Genomic DNA, 24758 nt, shown 5'->3' with positions numbered 1-24758 from the left:
AATATTCTTGATGAAAAAACCAGAGCTGAACAGAAAATTTGGCTTTCAATTACAAGAAGCAAGAGAAGGTAAACAGGAAAAAGAAATCATAAGGAACTTATTAAAGTTGAACTTTTTACATGACTACATGGAAAAACGATAATTGTAACACATGAGATTTTTCTCCATATGAGGATAGTTGTAGGGAATATATATGTATATATATATATATGTGTGTGTGTATGTATATGAGGATGTATATGTATATAAATATATGTGTGAGGGTGTGCATATGTATGTTCATGTATACATAGACAGAGGGCACAGGATGGGTTGAATAGGAAGGGATGATATCTAAAAAATAAAATTAAGAGGTGAGAGAGGAATATATTGGGAGAAGGAGAAAGGGAAAGATTGAACAGGGAAAATTATCTCACATAAAAGAAGAGAACACTGTTACAATGGAGGAGAAGAGCAGGAAGGTGAAAGGGAATGTGTCAACTTTACTCTCATTGAATTTGGCTTAAGCAGCATATAATATACACATTCAATTGGGTATCTTATCCTACAGGAAAGCAGGGTAGAAGTGGATAAGAGGCAGGATGATAGAAGGGAGGGCATATTGGGGGAGAGGGTAGTTAGAAACAAACACTGTGAAAAGGGACAGGGTCAAAGAAGAAAATAGAATAAGTGGGGGAGGGATAGAATGGAGGGAAATATAGTTAGTCTTTCACGATATAACTGCTATGGAAATGTTTTGCCTAACTACCTATATACCCATGTTGAATTGTTTGTCTTCCCAGTGGGGTTGGGTGAGGAAGGAAGGAGGGAAAGACTCTGGAAATCAAAGTTTCAAAACTAAGTGTTAAAAAAATTGTTTTTTACATGCAACTGGGAAATAAGATATACTGGCACCGGGGTATAGAAATCCATCTTGCCCTATTAGAAAGTTGGGTGGGGGAATGGGTGAGGATATCAGAGAACAAAGTGTAATTTGTCTCATTTTTCATTAGAAGTGGGAATTGAATATACTCTGGCCCCGGAGCCTCTGGTCTTTCATTTTATCATCCTGCTCCCCTGAGGATTTGAGTTTGAATGCTCATCCTGCTATTTACTGGTGTCCATCTATCTATTATCCCACTCTCAGCTGTGGCTCCAAGACTTAGTGGTAGCATGCACAGTGGCCTCTTCTCAATAAAGCATCTTGGCATATGGATTAAACCAGGTTGAGGGTAACCAACCGTCCTCAAACCTGTCGGTGAGTTGGGGGGATGTCTATTCCAAGTACATGAAGACATTCCTTCGTGGAATGGATGGATGAAAACAATTTGTTCCAATGGGCCATGAAAGCACCTGAAGCAGGTGCTGTGGAGTGATTAGTTTGATGTAAGGTATCAGAGATGCTGTATCCTGGGTTATCACCAATTATATTGGCATTTATCTTGCCCCTGGACTTCTATGCCCAAATTTATTTTGCTTTTAAGTAGTGTTTTTAAAGAACTATGGTATGGCGAACAATGTAACGTCATCTCAAATAATGTATGTCATCTCAAAGTCAGACAAGTATGTGCATGTGTGTCTGTGTTTCTATTGAGTTGTTAGAAAGATGCAGCCTATTATAACAGGACAAATACTTTTAACCATTTCAATTCAAGTTAATGAAGACTTACAAATGAGCAACACTTCTCTGTTGTGTTGTTGACAAATCAACAAAAAAAATCTGTTGTAAACAAAGCAGCAACACACACAGACACACAAAAGAACTGTGTAAAAATTACTGTGTTCCCATACTCTTTAAAGTTGCTTTACAATGAGAAGATGTGCTCATGATCTTGCTGCAAACTTTCCATATAATCTTTAATATATATGGTCTAGTCATCCTATTTAGTCTAAGTGATACTATCTTCATAACAATGGAGCATTATAATAATCTTTTAAAGCATGGCTGTTTTGCTCATTACCTTTTCTACTAGAGTGAAATAAAGTCTAGAAAGAAAATGATTCCTAAGTAAAAGTTGGTGTTGCTATGGGAAAAATTTACATAATTTTGGAATAGAATTTGCAAATGTATTTTTTTCAAATTTAATTTGCTTCTTTCACCCATCCCAGCCACAAAATGGCATGAAGAAATATCACTTTTTAGAATGTCAATCTTCAATTTCACCTAAATCTACATAAAGATGACCAAAACCAAACTTAAACATTGGAAAGGTATTTCAAAGAATGTTCTTATCTGCACATGCTTGTACAACTTTGCTTCATTTAAATCCAATCCATGTACAAGTCAACCCATCACCTCCTAAGTTACTGGTCCTCTTTGAAAAAGAAATCTAAGAACAGCAACAAAAGCTATGACTTCTTCCTCTGATACACAGTTTCCTTGTCTAAAAAATTAGAAAGTTACCCTAAATGATTTACATAGTACTTTCTTTCCTTAAATCCGATGACCTTAGGACAGTTATTTCCCCAACTTCCCCTCAGTGTTGCTGTTTATCCACAGATACTAAACTATAATCTGCTGTTTCAATAACCAGACATCTCCAGCAAACTGAAATTGCCTTAACCTTAAATAGGTCGAAGTTATCTAGAGCTAAATGTGAGTGTAAAGTTAGGCAGAGAGCCTCAATTGTGTCTAAATGATAGGAATTTACCTAACTGGGAGCTCAGAGTGATTATGACCGAACTCATAAATTTTCATCTAAGGAAGGGGCATTATGTCCTTTAATATATTAAATATATTCCCTAGGTTTTAAACAAGCTTTTTAATACAGTCACATATCCTGCTAAAATTGCACATGATCATTATGGACCCAAACTGCACAATATTGTTTTGGTAGGAGCTATACCTAACCTTTCCACCAGTGAAGCTTGGGGAATTTTTTTTTCTTTAAAACATTCCTTAGATAAAAAATTCCTTAAAATATATTGAAACATTCCTTAAGATTTGGTTGACTCAGCGATTTAAGGAGCTCAAGCTTTCTCATTTCCTCAGTACAAAGCCGTCATGAGAAGGACAAGACAGATCTCAGATGTTTGACTGGTGGATTGTGATGGGAGATTTGCTCAGCTGAATAAATGTGAGGTACCCTCAGTGCCTATCCTATTGCTATGACAAAGTAAATCTCCATTTAACTGTTGTCTCATTTCATTCCATTATCAAACCTAGACAACCAGGCCACTGACCTGAGTCAGGCTCAAGCCAGAACATCTGCTAATCTTAACAATGATTTTAATTTCAGTCACTGTACTGACACAACAAAGCTCTACTGGAAGTCATGATTTTATCCTTACAATGTCAGTGAATGTCCTCCTTGCCCTGTTAGCCATTAGAACATTTGAGCTCCTTGGAAGATAGTTTTATTAGCTGATATCAGCTCATCCTTCCTTTCTTCCTTTCTTCCTCTCTCTCTCTCTCTCTCTCTCTCTCTCTCTCTCTCTCTCTCTCTCTCTCTCTTTCTCTTTCTTTCTCTCTTTCTTTCTTTCTCTCTGCTTTTTTTTTGGAGGGGCAGTTGGGGTTAAGTGCCCAAGGTCACAGGGCTAGTTTGTGTGTGTGTGTGTGTGTGTGTGTGTGTGTGTGTTAAGTGCCTGAGGTCAGATTTGAACTCAGGTCCTCCTGACTCCAGGGCTGGTGCTCTATTCACTGTGCCACCTAGCCGCCCCCAAGCCCATCATTATTTCTAAAAAAATTGAATGCTTATGATAGAAAATTAGAATGGGTATTAAAACAAACTAATTAATAAAAGAAACATAAGGACAGCTATGCTGTTTGCTAGCCATGTTGCATGAAAATAACTAAGTTATACTACTCAATCATGTGCTGTATCATTGAGTTGTGATGGAAAGTTCTGATTGTTTCCATGTACTTAAATCTAATTCTTCTTATGCCAAGTCACATGCTTCCACAGTTTCCCCTATGAAGGAATACTTCCTGGTACAATATACAAATCTGTAGGGCACTATTCCCCCGTTCTTGCTCCTACTGTCTCTACTAATTCTACCTTCATTCTCTATCCAGAACCCTAGGATGATTTAATGGAGAAAGCCATTCTCTACTAATGCCTCTAGGTAAAACAATCTTGAAAAGATCGTTCCTTTGCACACTTTTTTTGGCACTGGGGGGGGGAGGTAAGAGAAGAGTGATAGAAAATCATTGTCTTAATGCTGTTACTAGCTTCCTTCTCACCCTCATTGTTTATCACCTTATCACACACACAATCACACAGCCCTGTGTATTTTCCCTGATACCATTTTTTTGTGTGAATACTATAGGTCCAAAAAAGAATTATCTAGATAATCTTAATGTTGATTTTAATTTTAGTCCCTGGGTCAACACATAAAGACTCTCCTAGAAGGAGTGATTATACCCTTGCAATGTCAACAAATATTTTTTGTTTTTTGGGGTTTTTTTTGCCCTGTTAGCCATTGGTATATTGAATTTGCTGGCAGTCACTTTTACTATTTTGTACCAATCCAATGTTACTTCAAAAGTGCCTGACTGCTGGCACTAGAGAATAGAAATGGACATAAAAACAAGAATAACAAAAATGGACAGTGGCAACATGTGCTGGGCATTTAGCAGGAAAATCCCATGTCTAATAATGAATGCCCTCTAGCTGTGACCAAGGTTTCCAATTGTTTCAGGTAGCAGATGAGCCCCAATAATGATGATGAACAATGCCCAAACCTAGTGGTGTGTTTGTAAATGTTTAATAACAGACTTGGACTAAATGTTGCAAATGAAAAGTAAATAAATAAATTTATAAAAAAAAGTAACAGACAAACAGGGAGGAGGTATATGCAGGACTCACAACTAAGTATTTTTGAATCTGCATTATTAATATTTTCTTAAATCTAGATAATCAATTAAAAAATCAGCTTCTGATTTGTAGCATTTGCTCATCCCGAAGGTGTAAATGTTCACATTGGATGGCCTACTCATTCCTAAACAGGAATTCCTAAATCTTTCCCTGTATCTAAAACAATGTTGACCTATAGCTTATGGTTGCAGTAAAGAGATAATGAAGATAGGAGTTAAACTATTTTTTATAGAGAAGTAGGCAGGGCAGAATAAACATGAGGTGTGCTTTCAAGGGTGGCCTCTCATGTTCTACATGTGTCCTGTTGTGTTTTTCTTTTCCTTGGGGAAAACCACATCACAGAATATGTTTAAATTGGGTTGGCCCAGTGTCAAATTTTCAGAAAGAGAACATTTGGCTCCTCTGGGCCACTGGAGGGTCTTCAGGGTTTGTATAACCAGACAGAGAGCATGGGGGAATAGATCTTCCTCAAACACTTCTCTAAAAGGAACTCTCAGGGGTGGCCAGGTGGCTTAGCAAGTAAGAGCACTGGCCTCAGTGTCAGGATGACCTGGGGATCAAATCCGGGCTCAGATACTTAGCATCACACCCAGAAATAACTGGCCGTGTAACCTTGAGCAAGTTACTTAACCCCGATTGCTTAAAAAAAAAAAAAAAAAGAACTCTCCTTGACTCCGCCCCCCCCATCCCCTTTTAGACTAGGAGCACCTCCAGAGCAGGGGCTATTTTGTTCTTGTTAAATCCCTAGAACTCAGCATAGGGCCTAGCAAAGAGGAACACTCTTAATAAAAGCGTGTTGACTTGACTTGATGTGAAGCAAAACAGGAATATATTCCATGCATAAAGGTCAGCCAGGACAATATTATAGAGGAAGGAAAAAGAGAGCCAGAGACACAAAACCCAAGACTGAAACCAAGACAGAGACAGAGACAAAGAAGAGATACACGAACAATTAGTCTATAGCAGTGTTCAGCAGAAGGATCTTAGCTCTGTTAATTCAACAAATTTCCTACTGGGTCACTTATTTCCCATTGTAACAAACCACTGAAAAATAGCTGAAGCTTTTGGGGAGTGGCATGCCAGCATGTAGACATTTGAAATCTTTCTCCTCATTCTCATCTCAGCAACAAATAGTGCTAACCCTTAGCTCTGTCTGCAAAATAGAGATAATATTACTTCCAGTGTACTGCTGTGTGGGTGTGTGTGTGTGAGTGTGTGTGTGTGTGTGTGTGTGTGTGTGTGTGTGTGTGTGTGTGTGTGTACAGGGTGTCCCTAAAGTCTGGACACATAGGAATTCTCATTAACTATGCTTATTTTCAAGAAATGAAATTTTTAACATCGTTTTATTTAATTAACATAAATGAGATTTCATAGGAAGACATAGGAGATACATAGGAAATCTCATTGATTAATTAAATTAAATAAACCTCATTAATATGGAAATAGTCCCCAATAGCTAATGAAAGCTTTTATTCCATATGAAATTGTCATGGCTAAAATTTATGCTAATTAAAAATGTTTTTGAAAATTTCAATCATTTCATTTCTTGAAAATAATGCATAATTAATGAGATTCCCTATGTGTCCAGACTTTAGGGACACCCTGCATATGCATGTATACATACACATGTATGCATGTATATGTGTGTTGCCAGTGTAGTGCACTTGCATGTTTGTGCATACGTGTGCATACGTGTGCATATGTGTACAATGCACTGTGTATGTAGTTGTTTGTGTGTGCATACACACATGTATATACACACATATACATAGTATGCATACATGCACACACACATACCCACGATGGAGGGCTTCAATCCATAGTCTTCTTGAGGTCAGATTGTGACCTATGAGATCTTTCTATGTGGTCACATCCTGTGACCTGTTTGTTCCATCTTCCTCAAGCACTCCTTTCTGCCCTATCTTATCAATATCATCATCAAACCTAAATTTTATTGCAGGAGATTTGCACATATAGAAGTGTATATTATATATTTGTGTATATTTAAAATATATGCGGATAAAATATAAGCATAAATGATATATCACATGTAATATATACTTAGTATATGGTATATCATATATTACTTATTCACAAAATAAATACAAGATGCTTTTGTTAGGAGTCACTGACAGCTGAGCAGATCAGAAAAACCCTCACCAAGTGCTAGTTAGTGGTCCTGGGCCAAATCCCTCAGCCTCATAGCCAGTGACGGCTATATGTCCCATTGTCGAGGCTTCCTGTGACATAGGCAAGGCATGAAAATCCCACACCCACAAATTGACCCATCCCAGTCAAATCATTTGAAAATTAGACCCCTATGCTACTGTTTACAGGCAAATTGATATCATCAGAGGCAGCTAGGTGGCGCAGTGAGTAAAGCGCCGGCCCAGAGTCAGGAGGACCCAAGTTCAAATCCAACCTCAGACACTTAACACCCACACAAAAAAACTATCCGTGTAACCTTGGACAAGTTACAATTGCCCTCCAAAAAGCAAAAAAAGAAAAATGGATATCATCATAAAATAAATTGCTGCATGCCATGGAGAGGACAATTTCCTGGAATTTTTCCACTTTTTAAAAAACACTGCTAAAAAAGGATGTCTTGCACCTCCTTGGTGTTGGACCCTGGAGCTGTTCCCTACTCTGGCTGTACCTACTCCCAGCTCAGCTCTGATGTAGATCTACCTCTTTGCTATATAAAGGGAGATATTAAGTTCAAAGGTTTTCTGGAAGAATTAATTGATCTTAATACAAGTATTTCTTGCCTGGTGAAGCACTGGGGAAACAGTAAGTACTTAACAAATACTTGTCAAACCAAAATGAACAGAGATATATAGATTCTGGGGAATCATAAGCCATTAGTTTCTCCTTGAACCCTGTTTAATTAATTGTTCATCAGACCGATGTTTCGTTTAGGAATAACTAGTGAGCAGAGTAGGCATGTTTTTTGGGAAAAAAAATATTCATCAACTCCTGGTTGGTACTCCACAAATCTCTTTGTTTTATGGCTATACAAAGTAATGAGACAAACTTTTGCATGTCTTTCTTGGAAATCATTCTCATTACTTCACAAAATTACTTCACAAGATGACTGAAAATCACTATGACTGACCTGGGATGACAATTTTCCATGAGCAGTAGATATTCTATTCTGGGATTATTTTATAGTATAATGTGCTTTAGGTGAAAGTCTAACTGTAGTCCTTTATCACTCAAGATGGAAAGAAAAACAACATGACTTATTTAGGTGTTTGTTGGGGTCATTTCCAAAAATTCTTTACTTGGAGAACTACACACTACCTTTAAATCCAACCTTAAGTGATTAAAGGCTGTTCATGCCCCAGAGTGTTGCCTGATGCCAGTAACTCTCTAGGAATGCTGGGTATAGCTTCCAAGTATTATGGGTTCTCCCAGGTCCTGGATCTATCCAAACCAAAGCATTCCTATTTTAGTTTATCACACCCTGGCATCTTGATGGGTCTACCCAACCTTCTGTTTTAGTTTTCCTTCTGTTTTGGATTTGCCCAAATTTTGTTGAATGTTTACAGTCATTCATATCTATCTCAATTACCTAGCTTTCAAGTTGCTTTCTTGGCACAATAGCTTAACTGTGTGTTTGATGTGCACCCTTGTCTAAATTTTATATAATGTAAACCTTCCAGAGTTTGAAGGAGAGGAAGCCATGCCCCTTTTCTGGCTTGTTTTCCTTTACCAAACAACCTAATAAATTTCTTTCTAAAACTATTTCAGAATTTGGAGTTTATTGTCATGAATAGCATCCCTTACTCCCTGAGTATATCTGTGTGAATACTAGCTATGTGCCTTCGAGATGTCACTTCAAAGCCCTGTTGCAGACAAATACTTGGCTGTGTGTAGAGGTATATAAGCAAAATGGTTCACTGAGGGAAAGACAGCAGGTGGAATAGTTATCATACAGGGAAACAACATCTTTGGAGAAGGGGCCAGTTATGCCCATCAGCTGTCATCTGATTGCCACCAGAGAGGGGGCATACATGTCTCTCGTAACTCAAACCACCACCACTTCCTTTCAGACCCCACGAAGATAGTCTAAGTCCTTGAACTCAAAAGCCTTGCAAAAGCAATATTTGCTCTGGTCTTCCTTCTGACTCAAGATGCAACCCATCACAGTAGAAAGAAACTTCTGGGGAGTTGTAACCTGGAGATTCCTTCTGCACATGCTGCAGTCATAGGTACTGAAGACCCGGAAAAGAAAGTTCTTACCCAAAGTCCTTGGCATTATCAAATGGCTTAGCATCAGAAATTGATATGATTTTATCAGAGGAAATGACATTAAATAACACGTATTAGCATCTGCTTTGCTGCTGCACCCTAAGGACCATAGGACCTTTCCATTAGGCTTGCAGCCAAAAACTTCTATATGTGTTGTTTCTATCATTATTATGTGAACTCCTTGAAGATAAAGATTTTCTTGCTTTTAAATTTGCATCCCCAGCCCTTAGCACTGTGCTTTGCACAGAGAAAGCATTTAATGAGTGATTTTTTAATTCATTTATTCCTATGTGACACTTTGTTATTGGGTTGTTTTAATGGTGTCTAACTCTTTGTGACCCCATTTGAAATTTTCTTAGCAAATAGGCCATTTTTTTTCTCCAGTATTTTTTATAGATGAGGAACTGAAGCACACAGGGTTAAATGACTTGCCCAAGGTCACACAGCTAGTAAGTTTCTGAGGATGGACTTGAACTCGGGAAGTTTCAGACATTGAAAAAGGTAGAAGATCCTTCTAGTTGTTTTAATTGTACTACAAGGTGGTCACCTATTTTCTCTAATAAGATCCCATCTGTATGAGGGAGATGGGATTTAGGCTGGAGACTTTGTTTTGAGGACAAATAAAAGATATGACTGGATCAATGGTATGAGGACAGGAGAAGCTGGCTGTTGCCAGGTAGTGTATTTTGGATTAATTCCAATAGGTCAAGGGTGGGGAACTCACAGTCTTAGCTCTGGATCCAACCCATGCTCTCATCTGTAAAAGGTAGAGAGAGGAGTGGTCCTGTGTATAACTTTTAAGCGTCCTTTCAGGTTTGTGACTCATTATATAAGAGCACTACTCATCTAGTCAGGAAAAATTGAATTCAAATCCTACCCCAGACACTTTTTATTAGTTTTGTGACCCAGAGCAAATTATTTGACCTCTCTCTACCTCTATTTCCTCATTCATAAAATGAGGGTAATGATAATAACTACCTCACAGGGATTATGTGGGGATCAGTGCTTTGCATGTAACAGTTGCTTAATTAATGTAGATGATGAAATGAGACAACATGAATAACACTTCATAAATTTAAAACATTATTAAATGCTAACAATAATCATAATTTTATAATCTAAATAATAGTAGTATGTGATTTTATTGTAGCAGGAGTATGTGGATGGAGGTGGTTATTTCAGAGGGATGATAATTACCCCCACCTTCCCAACTCTTTCCTTCAGCTATTTGTGTGAGGGGAAAGAGGGAATGGAGACACTTTGCCTTAGTCAACATCTCCAATCCGCTTGTATCTCAGGCACTGACCATGCCTTCAGAGAAGAATAAGAGGAGTGACTCTGCCTGAGAGGATTGCTCTCCTGTCATTTACCCATCCAACCTCCTTTCCATCACCCAAATCTGCTCACTCGAAACTCAGACTTTCATCAAAGGGAAACCCAGTCCCACCTTTTGCTCTGCATTGAGAAATCAATAAAACATAAAAATACATAATTTTCTGTTTCATCTAGCTCGGGCATCCTCAGAAGGGAAGAAACGGGGGGGTGGGGTGGGAACTCCTTCGTCTCCCTTTAAAAAGAATAAAAAGCTCTGCTGCTTTCCTTTCATTTTGTCATAATAGGATTTCTGGTTCAGCTTTATTGCCACCTTTAACTTAACATAAGCCAGTCATATAACTTGCTAAAGTCTGCTAAATCAGGCTACCAACTATAACCACAGTGTTATCTAGTTGCTTCTTGATCTGTCTCCAGTGAGATATCAATGTCTGTCTGTAAATTCCAATTTGAGATATAAACTAGAGTTACAATGTTTAATGGCCAGTTTCTTCTTCTGTTTTCCTCTTCTGTCATCTGTTCTTTGATGTGTAAATAATTACTTTCCCTTTCTACTTTCTGTAAAATTCCTTTGTACTATTCTGCCTATGTAACCTAAACTTTGATAAGGTTGATGTTCTGGGCTTACTGACTTTTGTATGCAGTGATGCCTATACTTTGAGGTGAATAAGCCATCTTTTTTCCCCCCTATTTATGTGTCATTGATTGCATAATTGATTGCAGTACCTATTAACATATCTTCACAAAATTTTTGCAACAGTCCTTAGACCTTCTACTACAGCTGCCCTTTTCTCTAATTTCACCTTTTATGCCAATACAATACACAGCACAATTTTTTATCTAAGTCTGTTGTACATTAAGGCAGCAATTTTAAATCTAACTTCAGAAAAAAATTGGATTTAACACGTATTCTTTTACTAGATGGGGAAAAATTGAGGAGAGATATGCAAATGACCCATTAGAATAAGTCCTCTGACAAAGGAAAAAAATCAGTAACAATCAGACCCTGTTTCTCCCATTGTCTTAAATGTGTTCTATGGGACCACAGTAGATGAAGTCTAATGCCAATTCATCTACCCCTCATTTAGTCTCTTTCATGCTTTTGAATTGCCATCACTCCTCTCCCCTTCTAGGCTCTTCTGATACCCAGTTGAATCTTATGTTCAGTCCTGGCTGACCCCTACATCTCCTGCACACTCTGTGTTCTTGTGATCCTCTCTCTGGCAGAGTGGTACTAGGATATGCCATAGTCTGCTTGGGTTAAGTGCAACAGAAGCTTCATTTTATGGTTTTTATTTATTTATGAATACTGGTTAAATGATTATCATCGAAGGAATGTCATACTATAGATAGATTATCACAGGCAATTGGAAAGCACTTCCAAGAGTAATCAGGTTTAGAAGTATGGTGGTAGCAATACAAATCTGAAATTGAATCTATGTAACTTAGCTATGGGAGGTAACAGAGGTAAGTGACAAGAAGAAAGTGGCTTTTTAAGGAAGATTTATTGGATAGAATTTTACCAGATGGTTTAGAGGAAGAGAGAGCCTTATTAGAAAATATGAGGCATAATTCTTAAGCCTAGAGTAACACTGACATCAGATAAAGGAAGCAGAATTGTATACTTAAAAATGGCAGAAACCGGGCATAGAACAATATCTTACACTGTATACCAAAATAAAGTCTAAATGGGCTCACAATCTACATATAAAGACTGATAGTATGAACAAATTAGGAAAGCAAGTAATAATTTATCTGTCAGATATATGGAGAATGGAAGAATTTTAGAGATAGAGAATATTATGAAATGCAAAATGGGTCATTTTGATTATGTTAAATTAAAAAAGTTTTTACACAAAGACAATGCAACCAAGATTAGGAGGGAAGCAGAAAACTGGGGAAGAAGTTTTTCAATGAGTATCTCTGATAAAGGACTCATTTCTAAAATATAGAGAAAAGTGTGTCAGATTTAGAATACAAGTCATTCCATAATTGATAAATGGTCAAATGATATGTACAGTTTTCAGAGGAAGAAATTAAAGCTATCTATAGTCATATAAAAAAGATGCTATAAATCACTACTGATTAGAGAGATACAAATCAAAACAACCCTGAGGTTCCACATCACACCTATCATTTTGATTAACATGACAAAACAGGAAAATGATAAATGTTAGAGAAGATGTGGGAAAGTTGGAACACTAATCTATTACCATTCTGGTGAGCAATTTGGAGCTATATACAAAGGGTTACAAAAATGTACATAGAGATATCATTAAAAATGGGAAGAGGACCCACATGTACAAAAATATTTATAGCAGCTCTTTTTGTGGAGGTCAAGATCTAAAAATTGAGAGGATGTCCATCAATTGGAGAATGTCTGAACAAGTTGTCGTATATGAATGTAATGCAATAATATTGTGCTCTAAGGAATGATGAACAGGCAGACTTCAGAAAAACCTGGAAAGACTTATATGAACAGATGCTGAATGAAGTCAGTGGAACCAGGAGAACATTGTATACAGGAACAGCCACAGTGCAATGACTGATTTTTTGATAGACTTGGCCCTTCTCAGCAATGGAAAGACCTAAAACAAAGGATTCATGATGAAAAATGCCATCCATATTTAGAGAAAGAACTATGGAGTTGGAATGCAGAGTGAAGCAGGCTATTTTTTTCTCTCATGGTTTCTCCCATTCCTTATAATTCTACTATACAACATGACTAATGTGAAAATAGGAATATATATATATATATATATGTGTGTGTGTGTGTATAGAGAGACATTATCCATGTGTGTGTGTGCATGCATGCGTATGTGTGTGTGTGTGTATGTAGATCATATATCAGATTGCATGCCATATTGGGGAGGGAGGAGGAGAAAATATAAAACTTATGGAAGTAAATGTTGAAAACTAAAAATAAACAAAAAAGTATTGAATTTTGGAGTAAAAAAAGCAACTTAAATGTATGTTTTAGTACTTACTAATTGTCAAAAGACTGCCAGTTCCCTACCATTTAGAGTCCAAACCACAGGTTGATGCTGAATATAAAGGACTTTTGGACCCTGTGAGAAAATGAGACCAATCAGATATGGGGGAAAACTGTGTGGATTGTGTATGGGGGTGGGGTGGGTGGGGTGAAATAAAGATTGATTGTCCTAGGACCAAGATACTTTTGCTCCCTGTAGTGTCTCTGTAGGAGCTGGTGACTCTTTAATTCATATCTGCTGAAACCTAGAAATGAGCTATATCAGAAATTTCTTACAGTAAACTCTGATGGGAGTAATATGAGGCAAAGGAATATTGAAATTTAAGAATAATCCCCAGTATTTGTATATGTATCCTCAGTACTTGGAACCTTGGAGAACAGATTATAAAACAATAGGATAGGTAGGGAAATTGTAAAGCTGGATTATTTCATAGGTGAATAATCATTCTCCTTCTGCAATAGAAAGGAATGTAACAAGAAGAAGAAATGAACTGTATTATCCAAAGTCATATTAATAGAACTAGAGAGAGCCTCCTTACTATATTCAACTAATGTTCTATTGAAGAATTTGGAATTATATAGATTATAACATGGGATTTTTAAAATGTATATTTTGATTTTAATTTGCATTGGTGGAGAGATAAATTAATTGAAATATAAAAATAGGCAGGTCTATGATCATTATGGCATCCATTATGACACTGGAAAGGAGATAAATCTATAATGAAGTCCAAAACTCCAACAGAGACTTTGGCCTGATTTTATACCCTATTTGACCAGATTATTGATATACATCATGCTAGACACTTAGGAACTACATAAGTATTCTTCTATATTTATACATCTATATCTTCTCCTCTATCTACACTAGCTCATAATGACTTAATTGTAGTACTTCCACACATCCCATCTGAAAAGGCACATATATATGTAATAGTATAGAAAGATGTCTGCATCTTTCTACATGGAGGGAAGTGAGTCCATTTGTACTTTGACCAAGTGTAATCTAAAGGGAATTTGAATTTGAAGATTTTCCCTGTCCCTATCCCTTTAGACCACAGCTTGAATCACATGGAAACCATGGTGGGAGGCATTTGCTGAACAGGTGGAGCAGGAATAGAGAGAAAGGCAGAGCTGGGAGAAAGTGAGGCAGATATGAGGAGAGAACTGAGACAGAGCAGTTCACATGAGTGAGAGAGGGAGGAATTTTGCCTAGGGCAGCTTGTTTGTGTCGAGACCTAACAGAGGGAAGGCTTGGGGATGTCCGCACTCCCTGGACTGGTGATATGTATAAACTTCTTTGTTACCATATTGGGATTGGCTTTCTGGTATCTGAATAAATATCTTGGTTTTGTCTTTGAGGAAGAGAATTTGTTATATTTTGTGATTCAGCCCTGGAAATACGTCTGCATATTCATAGTAGTTGCTAAGGGTATCACACTGGTGATACACCAAATGAGTCTGATTCAGAGTATTTTGTAGGAGCCTGTTTTCATGGATTGTTATAGGGTGGTCACAAAACATGAGAGAAGTAGCTGCCATGTGTGGACCCCAGAGTTGGATAAACAACATGGTAGATCCAAAAATGCACCTACTTTAAAAAAAGAAATAGGGTCTTACAGCTCTATCTTGGACTAAACTTCTAGGTCAACTTTAAGTTTTTAAGCATGTGGTTGGAATCTGGATCACAGATTTGTTCCTTCAAGATGACTGATCATAAATTCAAAAGAATTTTGACTGATAGAAGTTTCTTCTGCCATTTTGTTTTCCTCTTCTGTGGATAGTTTCCTGTTAAATAACAAGCAGCAACAAAGCATGACCAATCATATTGCAGACTGAGAAAGTATGACCTCTAGCATCCATGTTGGATACATATATTTCCACCACAAAGAATCAGGATAAGTCAGGAGTGAGAAGGTGATATAGTGCCTTTGAGTTGCTGGATGATTCTTTGGATACGTTTAGTCACTAAAAATTCTACATCTCCAAACCTGTAATAGACTTGGACAATATCATTCTCATTTTTAAGATTAGAAACATTAGCCCATCTTTAGTCTTACAGTATATCCCCAATTATCCATAATATCTCCAAGATCATCCATGATGTCTCAACAATCACATATGCCCTTCATTATATGAGGATTTAGTTTTTTTTTAAGAAATATTGATTTGAACCCATTGAAAGCAGTTAGTTGTCCACTTAATATTTTTGTGTTAATCTTGGATTTCATACGATCATAAATTTTTAGAGGGAAGAGAATCTAGTTCGATTCCATTTTATTATGAGGAAACTGAGATCTATAGTTAATAAGAGTAATTTCAGAGCCAGGACTCCTCCTATGATAACTTGACTCCTCTTAAGAGTTTTTGTTCTGTGCTTACTTCCAAGTATGTAGATCATTCTCTTCAACAGTAAAAAAAAAAAAAAAACAAATAGAATTTGAATAGCTCTGCCTTCTATCCATCATTTATTGTAATCATCCCATCCATTCTAAGCACTGGTCCAGGATAACACTTCTCATTGCTTCATCTTTTGAAGTATGAAATAGAGAACCTTATAAAGGTTTTGATAACACTCTACTTACACTTCAGGTAAATGCCACTAAGTGATAATAATGCCCATGGGAGAGAAAATCTTTAGGCAAGAAAAACCCAAACTGATATATAGCCTGTTCATTAAATTACTTACTGTGATAAGCATAAAATTTAAGTAATGAAATTTTTTGCAAATGCTTTATTAACTTCTGATTTACATCATTCATTTCCACCAGATTTTGAGTTACAAATTTTCTCCCCGTTTTTCCCCCTACACCCCCCAAAATAGCAGGATATCCCATAGGATATCCCCTCCTCCAATCTGCTCTCTCCCATATTTTCTCACATACACCTTTCAACTTTTCCAGTGGATCTCTATGCCCCAGTGCCTGTATATCTTATTTCCCAATTACATGGAAAATAGTATTGATAATAGTGTATATATATATATATATATATATATACACATACATATACACACTCACCCATATATACATATATATAACATATATATATATATATACATATTTGAATTTAAAACTTTGAATTCCAGATTCATTCCCTTCCTCCCTTGTCACCCATCCTTACTGGGAAGATAAGCAGTTCATTATAGAATGTACATGTGTGGCTAATGAAAAACAATAACATAGTAGATATATTGTAAAAGGCTGACTATATTTCCCTCCCTCCTATCCCACCTCCCACTTATTCTATTCTCTGCTTTAATCCTGTCCCTTTTAAAAAGTGGGTGCTTCCAACTTCCCTCCCCCCCCAGCCTGCCCCTCCCTTCCATCATCCCCCTTCTTATCTCCTTTCCCCCTACTCTCCTGTAGGGTGAGATAACCTATTTAGTGTGTATTTCATTCCCTCCTCAAGCCAAACTCAATAGGAATAAGGTTAACCATTCCCTTTTCCCTTCCTATTCTTCCCCTCCATTGTAACCATTTTCCCTAGCCTGTTCTTTATGACATAATTTACCCCATTCTGTCTCTCCCCATCTCCTCTCATTATATTCCTCTCTCATCTCTTAATTTCACCTTTTAACTATCATCCCTTCCTGTTAAATTGGTCCTGTGCCCTCTATCTATGTATGCCTGTAAACATATATATACACACATTCACATATGTATTCATATGCCCATATACCTTCATAAATATACAAATATATATATATATATATATATATATATATATATATATATATTTCTAATCCCTTCAACTACAAGTTTCATAAGTTACAATAATTGTTTTTCCATGTAGGAATGTTAATAGTTCAATTTTGATAAGTTCCTTATGATTTCTTTTCCCCGTTTACCTTCTCATGCTTCTCTTGCTTCTTGTATCTGAATGTCAAATTTTCTGTTCAACTCTGGTTTTTTCATCAAGAATGCTTGAAAGTCCTCTATTCCACTGAATGACCATATTTTCTCCTGAAACATGATACTCAGTTTTGCTGGGTAGGTGACTCTTGGTTTTAATCCCAGCTCCTTTGCCCTCCAGAATATCATATTCCAAGCCCTTTGATCCCTCAGTGTAGAAGCTGTCAGATCCTGGGTTATCCTGATTGTGTTTCCACAATATTCAAGTTGTTTCTTCCTAGCTGCTTGTAATATTCTGTCCTTACTCTGGGAATTCTGGAACCTGGCTATAATATTACTAGGAGTTTTCTTTTTGGGATCTTTTTCAGTAGGTGATCGGTGGATTCTTTCAACCTCTATTTTGCCCTCTGATTCTAAAACATCAGGGCAGTTTTCTTTGAGAACTTCCTGGAGGATGTCTTCTAGGTTCTTACTTTGATTGTGGCTTTCAAGTAGTCCAATAATTTTTAAATTATCTCTCCTGGATCTGTTTTCCAGGTCAGTGGTTTTTCCCATGGGGTATTCCATACTGCCTTCTATTCTTTCATTTGTCTGGAACTGTTTAAGAACACCTTGATTTCTCATGAAGTCATTAGCTTCCATTTGCTCCAGTCTAATTCTGAAGCCATGATTCTCCTCATTGAGCTTTTGAGATTCTTTTTCCATCTGGCAAATTCGACTTTTTAAGGGATTCTTCTCCTCATTGCCTTTTTGAGCCTCCTTTGCCATTTGAGTCAGTCTGTTTTTTAAATTGTTATTTTGCTCAGTCAGGGTGTTGACTCTCATTTCATAATTTTCTTGCATTGTTCTCCTTTCTCTTCCCAATTTTTTCCCCACTTCTCTTATCTGCTTCTTAAGGTCGTCTATGGCCTGTAACCAGCTCACATTTTCCTTTGAAGCTTTTGGTGCAGGAGTTCTGACTTCACTGTCTTCCTCCTGTTCCATGCTTTGCTCCTTTTTGTCCCCAAAATAGGTGTGTAATGTTGGAATCTTCTGTCTGCTTTGTTTCCTTTGCCTGGTCATCTTGCCCCTCAGTCACTTGACACCTGGGCTTTTTGCCACAGTTGGAGTCTGCCACCAGACAGGGGACCTTTCATCCCAAATGCTGGTGTTTTCTCATTTCCCAGAGGTATTAGATGGGTACCCTCTCTGAGGTCTCCACACGCTCTGGCAAGTTGGTCATACACCCCAGCACCTCCACCCTAGACTGCATGATATTTTTCCTTTGATCACAACTTGCATTTTACAACTTAGTCCATACTTATCTTCTTTAGTTTCTTGCCAAAGACTGCTCAAGGATTTCTTCTTTATTTAATAAATTGTTTTTCAATCTACTTAAACAGTGATTAATATCCATGATAGTATATACTTATTTCATAGCTGACAGTTAAAAGGCACTTCAGATTCCTTATTTCAATTGAGTATCATAACACCCATGTGAAATAGTTAGGAGAAGTTTATTTTTGTTGTTGTTGTTGCTATTGTTTTGCCTCCATTTATAAATAAGGAAACTGGAGTTTAAAGAGTTTAAATAATTTGTCTAAGGTCATAGAGCTAGTGACCAGGACAGAATTAAAACCCAGGTCTTCTTATTTTCAGTCCAATGTTTTTTTCTCATTATTCTTCATTGTCTCTTCTAATTAATCCATAAATGGCTGATTTAAAATTCTTATACTGGTAAATGGGGTGTTAATTCTGTTCTCCCAGTTTAAAACAAAACCCAAACTCCAGGTTTTTAAAGGGGTTTCACTGTACTTATTTCTAAATGGAACAACTTAACAGCAACTAAAATAACAAAGTGGAGCTACCAAGTTCATGGGGTCTGGATTGACAGAACAATTATCTTTTCCCTAAATGAATACTTTCTGCCATTTATAAAACCATCCATGTCTGTAATGTTTTCTTCTTCCATTCAGTGGCTTTCATTTTTCATCAATCACGTCTGTGTTCCATATGTCTGCAGCTTGTATTTCTTTGTCTGTTAAAATAGACAACTAAATAATACCAAGATTTTCATAGTCATTAGCTGTCCCAGATATTCAATTTAAAACATTCTTCTGGAAGAATGCTCATTTTTAACATTCCTCTCAAATTTAATATTTATACTTCTTGTAATTAGTAACACATGTAAATCCCAAAGTAAAAGTATGAATATACTGAGTATTCAAAATCCAAAGCCCAATATTGTAAAGTTTTCTATCTCCCCTTTTTGAGTGAAAAAAAAAAGGATTTAGCATTTATTTCTATTTCATAAAGGGAAAAATAGCTCTTTTGTCATGGAAGTGTAGTCATAAGACTTTAGAATGAAGCCTAGATACATCAATTGTCAATCCTCTGTGTTTCTTTAATCAAGCATGTTGTTGTTTTGGCTGTTCAGCTGTTTCAATCAAGTCTGACTCTTCATGGCCTCTTTGGGGGTTTTCTTGGCAAAGACACTGGAGTAATCTGCCATTTCCTTCTCTGAGGCAAACGGGGTTAAGGGACTTGCCCAGAGTCACACAGCTAGTCAGTGCCTGAGGCTGGATTTGAGCTCAGGTCCTTCCTACTTCAGGCCTGACACTCTAACTCTGCCACCATATACATACACATATGTACATACACACACGTGTATATGCATGTATATATATGCATATATACAGCTCTATATGTATTATACACATATATAGATATATATGTGTGTATATATACAGCTCTATATGTATTATCATATATAGATATATATTTGTATGTATATACAGCTCTATATGTATTATACACATATATAGATATATATGTGTGTATGTATATATACAGCTATATATGTATTGTATACATATATAGAAACATGTGTGTTTATGTATGTATATATACAGCTCTATGTATTATACACATATATACAGATACATATGTGTATATTCATGTGTGCATGTATATTCAAAACCAAAAGACACCTCTAATTTGTAGCAAAGATGTCATAAAACAGGACACTAAGAAATATAACAGCAGGACACCAATCCATCAATAATTCTAAGACATAGTTTTCCACAGATTTCCACTTTTCCACACCACCTATGGTAAATGTGGACACACATAAGAATCATCCATGAAGAGTACATGCATGGACAACATATGTGTGTCCAGGACACAAGTGAGCTCACGCATGAAGAGTCTATAGCCAGTGCAGAATTGTGGAGGAGCAAGTCAAGCCTCTGTAATCATAAGGTAAACACATTCTTTTGCCTGTCATTGCTGCTAGATCCTGCTAGACCTTCTCCTGGTTGGCATATCATCAGTGCTTCTTGTCATGCATCTCTTCTGCTCTGGTGGTTACTGAGATCCTTGCTGCTGACATATGTTAGATATCAGCCCTTTATTGTACATTTGCTCCCATTAGCTTAGGTATAATAACCAGAAAAATTTACCTTGAGAGACCAGAAAAGTTCTTAGCTCATGATGGAGATGATAAGCTAACATACCCAGTCAAGTGAACAATACTCAGGCAGTCTCCTCTGTCTGAGATAAAGTCTCATTATTATTCTTATAAATGACTTCCTCCTCTCTCTGATCCATGACACTATGTGACTTAAGTCCGGTCATTTCCTGATTACCAACTCAAATTGCTGAATTGAAGAATACGAGTTGGAAGGGACATCTTGTCCAATTCATATCTGTATAGAAACACTTGACATGTGTAATCTAGTTCAAACCTGTCACACATTACTTCCCTCTAAGAGTTAGATAGACGAGATATATTCTCTTTTTTGCTGTTCACATGACATACTATCTCCCATCAACATATCTTATATGTCCCCATGCCTGAATGTATTCTCTCCTTATCTCTACCTTATAAAATCTCAAATTCCTATAAGACTTTCCTCAATAACCACATGTACAGGAACCCATCAACTAATTATCTAGTATTTATTTCACATTTTTAAATGTGTACATTTTGTCTCAAAATGAAAAGTCTCTGAGGGTAGAAACTATTTCACTATTTTTTTTTCTGGCTAATGCTCTAGATTTTTCATGTCGTTCCTTAAATGTGGTGCAGAGAACTGAAAAAGGTACTTCAGATATGAGCATTCTTGGGCAGACTAGAATGGGTGAACATAAGAATTACAGATGGAAAGAGGCTTTCAAATCATGTAATCTGACAATATCATTTTCTAGCCATGGAAACAAACTTAGAGAAATTAAGTGACTTACTCGAAGTTACACAAGCAATAAATAGCAAGGATGAGGCAGCCAGATAGCACAGCGAGTAAGAGCACCAGCTCCAGTGTTAGGATGACCTGGGGATCGAATCCGGGCTCAGACACTCAGCACCCACCCAGAAACACCTGGCCGTGTAACCTTGAGCAAGTTACTTAACCCCAATTGCTTAGGGGCAGCCAGGTGGCTCAGCAAGTAAGAGCACCGGCTCCAGTGTTGGGATGTGCTGGGGATCAAATCCGGGCTCAGAAACTTAGCACCCACCCAGAAATAACTGGCCATGTAACCTTGAGCAATAAATAAATAAACAAATGAATGAATGAATGAATGAATGAATGAATGAATAGCAAGGAGGACTTTTGTTGTAAGATTATCTGACTCCAAATGCCAGGGATCATTCTAATTACTGTCTCTCCCTTCCTTATTAACTATGTAATCTATGTTGCAGAAGAACCCTACCCTCCAATCTCTGGGCTTCCATATTCTGGATCCAATCCTGCAGGAAGACCCAAAAGGTTTTATTATCTCTTACTTGCTCCTAACTGGAGTTGACCTTGGAAAGTCTTCAAATATAAATTGCATGTAGATAATGCCTAGGTTTCCACAAATATCACTAGTAATGTACTAATAGCTTCTGTATAAGCCCTCAAGGTAAGAAATGCATATCAGACAGGTAGAGGACAACCTCTATTTCATCTTCAGAAAAATGTAGAAATCAAAAAGAACTTATAGAAACTCATAAACAGACACAGGAAACACACAAAGCAAACACAGTAGTCCATAGGCAAACAATATAATTCTCCTTGTATGGGCCCCACTTTTCCAGTAGAAACTTAGATTCATGACTTAGCACCATGTCGTTTTAATGTGGACTCTTTCTTGGAAGGGAATTGCATGCAGTGCTGGGTGGCCAGTGTGGCAATACCCTGGATTGTACCCCCTCAAACAATCCTGGGGACCATCTGCTAATAAACCACAAAGGTTGTGCGGTACTATGGGCCTCAAGTACTACAGCTTCATCCCAATTTCTTCCCAATTTGTCATTTGAACGAAAGTGAGCAATCACAAGCTAAGAGGGCAAGGTCATTGCCTTCCACCTTCCCAGCCTACATTCCTACTGTTATTATGTCTGTGAGACCGTCAACAAACATCCCAGGTTTTGAGCTCCTCAGATGGGAAATAGGCACCCTCCTATTTCTTGTGATTTGAGGAGGGTTATGATGTTTCTATTGGACTTATACTTGTAGGATAAGTCCTACAGAGGCTATTTAATTCCTCCCAGGTTGTATGCTTGCTTGTAATTAGTAATGTAATTAAACCCAGTGAGGATTCAAAAGTATAAATAGTAACATACTGTATATTCTAAATTCAAAGCTCATTATTGAGGAGAATCAGAAAAAAGAGTCTAAAGCTCTCTATCCGTTCTTGGGGATATTACGACAAATTCCTATTCCACAAGGGGACACACACACGCACACACACAAAAGAGTTCTCTTTGAGCTTTGGAAGCATATTAATGAGAATTAGGAATGGATATATTTATATTCAAGTCCTGATTAGCTTTGGTTAAATTTTGAGTCCCAGGGTGGACTGCCATCAACTTGATTTCAACTGTGGATAACTGACAACAGCAGAGACAAGAGATCAAGAGGGATAAATTCACTGATTCCTATTCATAGAATTTCAGATTTGGAAAGGATCTGAGAGATCAATTTTTCCAGTTCTAACTGATGAAAATAAGGTTCAGAGAGGGGCAGATTACAAAGGTAGGTAGTGGCAAAAAATGCTATCGATCCCTTAGTCCACAAACTTATATATGCTTTCCTTTATATATACATTAATGGTGCATATATATACATACACATGCACACACATATATGTATGTACATATATGTGTGTGTCTATTTTTACCACAGCATATATAGTGTGTATTACATTTCTGCTTTTTACTTATACTTCAAAGATCTGTGTTTTTGCCAGCATGGGTGATCTCCTCTGCCTATGTAGAAAGTCCTCTGAAACAGTTAATTTTCCAGAATTACCCAGATGGAAAAATATATCCCCTCAGTGGCTCACCTAGTTAAGTTTCTCAGAATTTAACTAGACTGATGCTCAAGAAAAAGGCAAACAACTCATCTAGGAGACTAGTACTTGAAGAGTTCTAGCTTGTCAGAGTTAGTACTCCATGGGTATAATCTTTGGTGACCAATAGTCACTTAGTATGTGCCAAGAACTGTGCTAAATACTGCACGTTTAAGGTAGGGCATCTGTGAAGAATGGCAGTGGAAAAATTTTCAAATGTATGCTTATAATTCATAAAACCTAATTTCTTTATATTCTCTCCTGTACTCTATGTTCCAGTCAAACTGGTCATGTACTTGATTTTCCCTGTGCACAATATTCCATCCCTCCATGGCTTCGCCCAAGTTTATTTCCCCATACCTAGAATGCCCTACCTCTTTACCTTACCTTAGCATCTCTAGACTCCTTCAAGGGTAAGCTCAAATGCCATCATCAGTAGAAGGCAATTCTTGACTGTCTCTTCAACAGTATATGGTTCTTCCTGTTTTACTTATATATGTTTTACTGTTGTTGTGGTGGTGGTTGTTATTGTTGTTAATTTGTTTCAGTCATGCCCAACTCTTCAAGATTGCATTTGGGTTTTTCTTGGCAAAGATACTGAAGTAGTATGCCATTTCTTTCCCCAGCTTATTTTACAGATGAGGAAATTGAGGCAAAAGTGTTAAGTGACTTGCCCAGGGTCACACAGTGAGTATCTGAGGCTGGAAGTGAATTCAGGTCTTCCTGACTCCAGGCCCTGACCTCTAACCATGGTGCTACTTAGCACAGTGGATATATTTAAGTATATATATACTTGTGTTCAAGTAAATATATACATATATAAATATATTTACTTATACCTACATGTATTATTTTATATATTTTATCTATATCTATGTATTATATCTTCTGCCATTAGCACATAAGTTCATTCAAGTCTTTATCTTGTATCCTCCATGCCTTGTACAAAATAAATGCTTTTGGAATTGAATTGAAAAGAATTGAAATGTCCCACCTATAACAACAAATCCTCCTGACTACCAAAAATATTCTCATTCATGTACTGCATATTCTAGTCAAATTGGACTATTTACTCTCCTCTGATATCATACCTTTCCTTTCCTACACCTGTTCATAAAATCTACTTTGCCCAAAGAAACTTCCTCCCTATTTCTATTCCCTTCCCCTTGAGCTCTCAGTATTAAAATCCTTTTCATCCTTCAAAACTAATCTCAGGTG

Source organism: Petaurus breviceps, unplaced genomic scaffold (assembly GCF_028583685.1).
Source record: "Petaurus breviceps papuanus isolate PSGF00001 unplaced genomic scaffold, PetGlider_PUasm1.0 214, whole genome shotgun sequence".
Lineage (NCBI taxonomy): Eukaryota > Metazoa > Chordata > Mammalia > Diprotodontia > Petauridae > Petaurus > Petaurus breviceps.
This window is presented reverse-complemented; position numbering follows the sequence as displayed.